The 8,446-nt window shown below is 46.6% G+C and overlaps 1 long non-coding RNA gene across 1 annotated transcript; it reads right to left on the reverse strand.

The window, feature by feature from the left end:
• LOC107106447 lies at positions 1 to 4,982 on the reverse strand. The gene is made up of 3 exons (XR_001482365.1): positions 4,940 to 4,982; positions 4,120 to 4,290; positions 1 to 62 (listed from the first exon to the last, which is right to left on the reverse strand). It is a non-coding gene; the product is annotated as an uncharacterized LOC107106447 (long non-coding RNA).
• Between the last annotated feature and the right edge of the window lie 3,464 nt (positions 4,983 to 8,446).

The following is an 8,446-nucleotide window of genomic DNA, read 5'->3' on the forward strand; positions in this document are numbered from 1 at the left end:
TAAACACTTCATTACATTGTCATTTTCTCTCACTATATCTGGTTGGCAGTGGTGGGGAATTTCTGTGAAGGAAAACAAAATGTTGAACTCTGATGCAATGGAACAGAAATTGCCCATGTAAAGCATGTTAGATTGTCTATTGTTTTTATGGATTTGACCAACAAAACTACTCTGATAAATTTGTTCACAGCTCTTGATGTAGCCCATTCAGTTATTTCTCTGTTTATTGGATTGGAACCAATGCTCCCTCTAAGTTGTGGAGTCTTGAGAGCAAAAATTCTACTTTGTGAGCTACTGGCATTAAAGTTGTGAGCAAGCAATTTGGCTACTGCATAAATTAGTTTTCTCTGGAGCCATCATTCCTGAGCTAAGACAAAAATGTGTGAGCTGGAGGCTAAAAAAACTGTGAGCTAGCTCACACTAACTCATCTTAGAGGGAACACTAATTGGAACCTACATGCAGGGCCGGCCCGAGGGTTTTTTGCACCCTAGGCAGGGCTACCTTCTGGCGCCCCCCCGTGCACCAAGTATGCGGTTGCCAACCTCCAGGTGGGGTCTGGAGAGACAGAAGCCCTCCTCCTTGGGACCGCTCCCTCCGCCCACCTGGCTGCCTGCCCTGCTCCTCCAGTGCACTCCTGGCTTGCCGTGAAGGCGCCCGTGCGGGCTTCTTCCAGCTTCTCCCTGGAGGGGGGGAACAGCGACCTTAATTGTGTGTGGGGAGGGGCCACGCTTCTCCCTTTAGTGGGGGGGAACCAGCGACCTTCCTTGTGTGTGTGTGTGGCGGCCACCAGGAACCACCACGCAGGAGAACCTCGCCTGCCTCCCCAGCCATCCTTTTGCCGCCACCGCCTCCTCCCCCCTGCTGCGGCCGCCACTGAAGGGGGGTAGGGGGGTAGGCGTGCCTCCGCTCTGGAAGGACGGCTCCAGAGCAAACTAATTCATGCAGCAGCCAAATTGCCCACTCAGAACTTTAATTCCAGCAGCTCACAAAGTAGGATTTTTGCTCACCAAACGCCACAGCTTCAAGGTCCCAGCCAGGGCCTGCCTCGGCGGGGAGGGCGGGGTAGAAATTCAATCTGATCGATCCCTCTGGTCCTGCCGCCGGTCCCTCCCCCCGCACACTCAAGTGCCAGTGCCTGCCTGCCCACCTGGGGCCAGCGTCTCCGGAGCCCCGGCTGCTGCTGCTGAGCTGAGCCAAGCAGTGGCAGCAGCGGCAGCGAAGAAGGAGGCGGCGGTAGCAACAGCCACGCCAGGGCAGCTGGCCCGCTGGAGCGCCAGCCGGATGCAGGGCAGCGGGCCCCGGATCGCCAGTCGATGCTGGGCGGCTGCCGCAGCAGCTCCCACACCTGGCGCCGCTGCTGGGGCTGCACTGAGCCGTGCCCACTGCTGAGGAGGAGGAGGAAGAGGAGTGCCCCTACCCCCCATGGCGCCCTCTGCCTCCTCGCTGCATTCCTCCCTCCCTCCCTCCCCTGCTTCCCTCCCTTGACACAGGGAGAGAGAGAGAGAGAGAGAGGAGCGGGTGGGCAGAGACCCGATCCCCGCCGCCTTTCTTTTCTCTGGTGCAGAGGGGGGGCTCAACTACCGCAGAGGCCAGAGGGCGCAACCTCCCAGCGCTTCCTGCCTCTGCTCCTTACCAGCCGCCATGGCGGCGGCGGCGATCGCCCAGTTAGGGCAGCGGTGGTGGGGCTTTGGGGGGCGCAGTTTGGCGCCCCTGAGGGCCGGCGCGCCCTAGGCGAGTGCCTAGTTCACCTAGTGGGCGCGCTGGCCCTGCCTACATGCATTTAGGATACTCAACATTTGACGTTAGCATGAGTTTGTAACCATTTCTATATACCAGGCTTCATATAGAAACAGTCATTTTGGTGAAAGACAAAACAGCTTAAAGATGACTCCCCAACATCTGTCTCTACTTCAGATATGTGGTGACTATTATTTTGCTGATGAGCAATGATGTTTCCACCAAGAGCCATACAAGCTTGATTTGAAAGACTGATGTGTGTTGGGGTGAGGATGCAGTAGGTGAGGCGAGATTGAGTTCCCTAATTCCTCTCAGCAGTGTATCCCAGATGTTGGCAGAATGTAACACTACTGTAAACCATGGCATAGTCCGCAGAGGCACCTGGGAGGAGGAAATCAAAATTCCCCCCTGTAAGCCCAGGCGCCATCCCCAAGTCTCATCATAGTTTAGGATGTTAAGTGTGCAGCCAATCAAAACCTTCTACTGACAGCAACCACTCACACACCCCTTACACTCAATGACATCATAGAAATGCCAGGCCAGACACACAGAGTTTATACCAGGGAGCACTGCATGGGCTATATCTCCCAGCTGCATGTGGTGCACTTAGAGCACACATACTTCGGTGGTGAGGAATGCACTGAAAGGGCACTGAGGACAAGGGACACAAGCTGTTGCTGCAGTTTGTTTGTTTGTTTATTCGATTTATACCCCACCCTTGCCGCCAAGGCAGTTGTTTAAATCTGCTCTGATCACAGCCCTTACAGGTACTCTGTGTTAAAACACAGGTACAAAACTGGATACTCCACTTCCCAGATGCGGGTGCAATGGCAATATACCCCCCAAAATAATTGGAGCAGCACCTGTAACTTTAGGAAACAAATACCCTAATTTGCCATTGCTAGGCAACCACAACAATATTGACAGTTTTTAGACCTTTCGTTCTGTCAGTAAAAGGCACAGGGAGGGATAGGCCCTTTCCAGGTGTTGTGTACGCTGACCACCACTGGGGGCCAGTGAACACCCTGAGCTTGAAGCGGGAATAACAATGGGGACTAGGATCCTAGTCCCTCCACTGGGGGAACCAATGGGACCGTGGCGGGAGATTCAACCCCGCCAATGGGACCCAGGGGTGTGCCCCTGGATATGTATATAGTTGGCCTGCCGGCCGTTGTTCTTCGTTCTTGTTGTGTACCAATAAAGCGTGCTATGCACTACGTTGTTGTCTGTCATCCATCCATGCGGCAACCCACTACTCAATACCAGGGCTGTTTTAGGCAGTCATACACATTCATCCTAATCTACCTCACAGGGTTGTTGTGAGGAAGAAGAAGAAGAGGAGGAGGAGGAGGAGGAGGAGGAGGAGATTGAATTTATACCCCGCCCTTCACTACCCAAAGGTGTCTCAGAGTGGCTTACAAACTCCTTTCCCTTCCCTTCCCCACAACAGACACCCTGTGAGGTAGGCAGGACTCAGAGAGCTCTTGACAGAAACTGCTCTTTTTCAAGAACAGCTCTTATCAGAACTACGGCTTGCCCAAGGTCATCCAGTCAGGTGCAAATGGAGGAGTGGGGAATCAAACCTGGTTCTCCCAGATTAGAGTCCGCGCACTTAACCACTACACTAAACTGAGGAGAGGAGAATAACATAAGATGCTTTGGGTCCCCTTTGTGGAGAATGGTGTGCTGTAAATGAAATACAATTATAGCTGAAGATGGGAGGCTGGCTGATAACAGGTATGTTGATTGGTGGATGGGAAGGACAGAAGGAAGCAGGGCAAATGAGGATATGGGGGCTGACAAGAGGAGGGGAAGAGGAAATAGTTGGGGAGGGGAATACTGCATAACTGGAACTGGTGCAGCAGTCGGCACCAGAAAACTGGGCCATATTTTTCTGAAGTAGACTGCCAGGGGGGTGAAGAAGGGAAACCTGAAGATAGAGGGACAAATAAAGGTAGGTTGGCTGGCTGGGGGGCAATGCTCCCTCTAAGCTATGGAGTCTTGTGAGCAAGCAATTTGGCTACTGCATAAATTAGTTTGCTCTGGGGCCATCCTCCCTGAGCTAAGAGAAAAATGTGTGAGCTGGAGGCTAAAAAACTGTGAGCTAGCTCACACTAACTCAGCTGCTGGTGGGTGGGTGGGAAGGAGAGAAGGAAGCAGAAAAAGGGGAGAGTCTCTATGGGCTTTCAGGGAAGGGGAAGAAGAAACAGTGGGGGAGGGGAAAATAAAATGACCCTGCCCACAAGTCCTTGCAGTCTGCCACTTCTTCTACTATGTTTCTTACAAATAAATCAAATATATGCAGGTTTTCCAGATTTTACCCTAGCTACCTTTGACACCTTTAACAGAAGAAGACCACAGATAAAAATAAATGCACTTACTTTCACAAATACACTCATTGATTCCCACAAAGGTCACCATCCTATATCCTTTTTCACAGATGCAGCTGGAGGCATTATAAGGAATAGTGTCAGGAGTCTCTGGACCACAGTCTATTATGCTGCCGCTGAAACCACTGACACCACTGACTTCATCATCCAGTAGATTACAGTCTGGAAAAAATAAAGCAATTACTTCAGTGGCAGAAATGCAGTTCCAGTTAAATTGCTCAACAAAGTGCTGTGCCTTGGATCCTAAGTAAGGCTAAGCAGTGCAATGACTTTTGTGCACTAGAACTTCCTAGGTGCACCTAAACAGGACACCTGTGTAGCCTTCAGCCTACTCATTAGCCATAATTCCTAGAGGTGTGGGAGTAAAGTGAATCCATAAAAGACCCCTGCATTATACTTTAAAGGGAGCACTTAGCATCACATCAATGGTAGATCACTCCAAGCTGTGCTTTCCAGGTTGATTTGGTGACAGAGGTGCCCACATTAAAATGAGTGGACCTGATCTGGGTTGTTTTTTTGGGGGGAGGGAGCATGATTTAAGTCTTGTCTAGCTTGCACCAGAAGAGATGTTGAATTACTTCACCTTTGGGCAGCTGGTTCTGTGACACTCAAATGTATGCCAGTGCACAACTCATCCATGGAACCTAAACTGTGCTGTGGGGTCACCTGAGCATGGGCTATATGCTGATGCATAATAAATACAACTGGTGGCATCTATCTAGTGTCAGGAGCAGCATTCAATAACCTTTGCCCTCAGTTGAAATCCTTCCCCATAATTACTGCTGCGTAGGATTAACAGATGAAGACATACCTTGGAACATACCTTGGAACCTCAATGCCACAGCTCGCAAATACTTCAGAATTTCATCATACCATATTTGGTGTTGTCCAATTAGTCCTACAGTTAAGAAGCAGTTCTGTGAAGATGTGTCCAAGCTAGCAAGGTTGTTTAATATGACAGTACTTCCTTGTGCATAGAAGCAGCATCAGAATTCAGCATATCACAGGAAGTGGGGGCTCCTTAGCAGAAGCAGAGACTTAAGCAAGAAGCAAGAAGCCTCTTCAACTAAGGATACAAGTAATACCTTTGGAATACATATGAGTCTGCAGTCTGGACACCTGATGAATATTGGAAGTTCTCCAGATACCCACAGGTCAATAAAAAGTGGTTCAAAAGAGCACAACAATTGGCTCATGTCAGACTTGTGAATGTGGGAGACTACCACCCGGCAGATAAACCCTTATTGAATTTTGAGATGTTGGGTTTTTTAAGTTTCCTTTTGCTTATGGAGAAAATGTGCTAGAAAGCATTCTGCCCCACAACAGTATGGAAACTATAAGATAGGACAAAATAGAATAAATGACAGAGAATGACTACTGGGATCCATGGGTTCCTTCTAAATGACTATAAGCAACTCAAAATGGGCTTTGCAAAGCAATAAAGCAACGATGATTGAGATTTTTCATTTTAAAGCAGATTCTATTCTTCAGTATGCTCAGGGTGGCTAACACCAGTAATATAACGTCCATTTCACAAAAGTGGTTACTTGTAAGCAGGGATGCTGAGAACGTAGATATGAATATGATCACCCCACAAACTTACATTGATAGAAATTTCTCTCTTACACTTATCAGATGACCTCAATGATTTTTATAGAAATCCATCTCACATGCGGCGGATGGATGATGACCAGCTTGTGTCTTGGTAATAAGTAACAAATTTGTGCTGCAGCTTGCAGCCTTTTTTGTGTTTGGGCTGTCTGTGAACTATATTTTCACGATCACCACAGAAAAGCCACATATTTGCTGGAGCTGGGTCATTACAGTGACCTAGGCTGGTTTCTAGGTCACTGTGCAATTCTTCAGGTAACTTTCTTTGCCAATGTGAATGCTGAGGCATGAATCGGCAATGGAGCACCTACCTGGCATCTAGTTTTCCATGTACTTTGCGTACCACAACTCCCCCCCACCCCCATGGCTGCCACTTCCCCTTGTGCTACTGGATGGAATGTTCTGGCCTTAAAAATCAGCAGCTGACTGATTGCTAGAATGCAATAATGTTTTAACCATGTGTTATAACAATCTACTAGTTCCCGACTTCCGGTTGATGTTTATGGGGTAAAGGACATTTCTAGGAGCAATTTCGATGTGTACCTCCCTCATGAACCTGAAGAAATGTCCACCACATCACCACTCCCTCACACCAACTCCCCCTCACACCTCTCACCTCTTACTGCCCCCAAGAAAGCTCCTGGCAAATGTCGAGCCAGATACACCAACACTACAAGAAGGAGGCAATTTAGGAATGCAGCAAAGACATTTTCACATAGTACTCCTGCAGTGCACTGAACTGCAAAAGCCAAGTACCAGCAAGATCACCCTGAGGTTCTCAGAACAACACAGTCTCCATATGAGTAAAACAATCCAGGAACACAAGTAGAGAGGCCATCACTTTTGTGGAAGGTAGCAGGAGTTGACTTAACAGATAACTGCTTCTTAAATTGACAGTTCTATGTGGCCTGCTCCAGAGTGAGCTCATCAAGCAGCCTGGTGATCCTAGCACCTGAGAGCAGAACCACCAGTGTGGTCTAGAGAGAGGTCCTTCAGTAGAGAGAGAAAAGTACATATGTCTCACTTCATTTCTTACACTACAATTATTTTAGAGTGTTCTGAGTAAAATCATGATGATTTCCAGCGGCCATTTGCAAAACTGAGTGAATTCCTGTAGTTATTTGGCACAACATTCAACACAGAAAACTTAAAAATTACAAGAAGATGGCAAAAATTATTATCCAGTTAATATTTTCTTATTTTGAACTATTCATTGCCAAACAAAATTCACATTTTGTATTTTGAAGTATATTAAGGGAGCAGTCCTAAGCAGGTCTAATCAGAAATAAGACCAGTGTTATTCAGTGGGGCTTACTTCCAGGACAGTGTCTTTAGGACTGAAGCCAGTCTCCCAAGCCAGGATTTCCAGTGCTTTCCAATGATTTCATATGACTTATGCAAAGTTTACTACTATTTCATGATATGGTGCATGTGTGACATATTCTTCCTGGAATGACATAGCATGTCTTCCCAAAATGACAGGCCTGTCCTCCTGGAATGATATGGATCTCTCGTTCTGGAAACATATACCATTTTTTACCCAATGACTATGGTGTGGATCCTGTTAGATTGGCCTGTGCTACATTGGTACATTTCTTTAAATCAGTTACTATCTACACAAGAACATACAAAATTGAGTGGCTGATAACATCTAATAGGAAGATTCTGAATTTGGAAGTTTCAGGGTTACTTTTGATTCATAGAAGGAAGAAAACAGCAAATCTTTGTCAGGAAACAAAGCTTCACCAAAATCAAACAGAATTTTATAAATGTTATAATTAAAAAAAAAAAAGAATTTTATAAATGTTATCCACCAGTTACCCTTGCATGACTGGCCTGTCTGCTGACCTTCGAGTACAAGAAGTATTTAGAATATCTTCTGAGCAAAACCTGATTAAAGTAGTCTCAGTCCTACGTGTACTTTCAAAGGGAGGGGGGTGTTAGTCTACTGTTCTTTTTCTAAAGATCCAAAACATCAGATAGATTTGTATTAATTAACACCAGGTTTGATAACATCTTTATACAAAATATTGAATAGATTAGAAGAGACCCCTGTGTTGTTATATCAAAAACAATGGAAAATGGATTTGGAAAGAACATTAACTGAAGATAATTGGAACTTAATATGGAATTCGGATAGTTTAAATTCAAAAATTTTGCAGTACGATTACAAGCAATTGTCAAACTTGGACTCTCGTTTGCCATATTTCTGGGGAGTTGAGGCCTGCAAAGGGAGAGAAATTCCTGAGGGCAGGGCTCTACTGGTAGCAGGAGCTCCTTTGCATATTAGGACACACACCCCTAGTGTAGCCAATCCTCCAAGAGCTTACAGAGCTCTTCTTACTGGGGCTACTGTAAGCTCTTGGAGGATTGGCTACACTAGGGGTGTGTGGCCTAATATGCAAAGGAGCTCCTGCTACCAGTAGAGCCCTGCTTAGAAGTGTGTGTGAGTGTGAGAGTAGCTCTGTTGTAGTGGTGATGTAACTCTTCTCAAGTAGGCTCCCTTCTTCCCTTGTTTGAACTGTCTATATCTTTGAGTTTTGCCACCAGAACCTCAGTTCTGACACAGTACCTGTCTTAGCTTGGAATATCTTTACTTCTCAATAAACAAATCACTGCCAGAGAATGTTGTTGAAAGTAACTTTGTCCAAGAATCTGACAGCAATAAAATTACTAACCAGATGGTATATGACACCAACCACTTTAC

The sequence above is a fragment of the Gekko japonicus genome, unplaced genomic scaffold (assembly GCF_001447785.1).
Source record: "Gekko japonicus isolate JY-2015 unplaced genomic scaffold, Gekko_japonicus_V1.1 scaffold115, whole genome shotgun sequence".
Lineage (NCBI taxonomy): Eukaryota > Metazoa > Chordata > Lepidosauria > Squamata > Gekkonidae > Gekko > Gekko japonicus.